Source organism: Egretta garzetta, unplaced genomic scaffold (genome assembly GCF_000687185.1).
Source record: "Egretta garzetta isolate BGI_Z169 unplaced genomic scaffold, ASM68718v1 scaffold853, whole genome shotgun sequence".
Lineage (NCBI taxonomy): Eukaryota > Metazoa > Chordata > Aves > Pelecaniformes > Ardeidae > Egretta > Egretta garzetta.
Window position 1 is genome coordinate 22462 of NW_009259244.1, and position 366 is coordinate 22827.

Below are 366 nucleotides of genomic sequence, written 5' to 3' on the forward strand. Positions count from 1 at the left end.
TCCCCCCACAATGGGACGGGGGAGAGAATCAGAGGAGTAAAAGTGAGAAAACTCGTGGGTTGAGATAAAGACAGTTTAACAGGGAAAGCAAAAGCCACGCGAGCAAGCAAAGCAAAGCAAGGAATTCATTCACCGCTTCCCATGGGCAGGCGGGTGCTCAGCCATCGCCAGGAAAGCAGGGCTCTATCACGTGTGATGGTGACTTGGGAAGACAGACGCCATCACTCCCAATGTCCCCCCTTCCTTCTTCTTCCTCAGCTTACACACTGAGCATGACGTCCTACGGTCTGGAGTAGCCCTGGGGCCAGTTGGGGTCAGCCGTCCCGACCGTGCCCCCTCCCAGCTCCTTGTGCCCCTGGCAGTGAG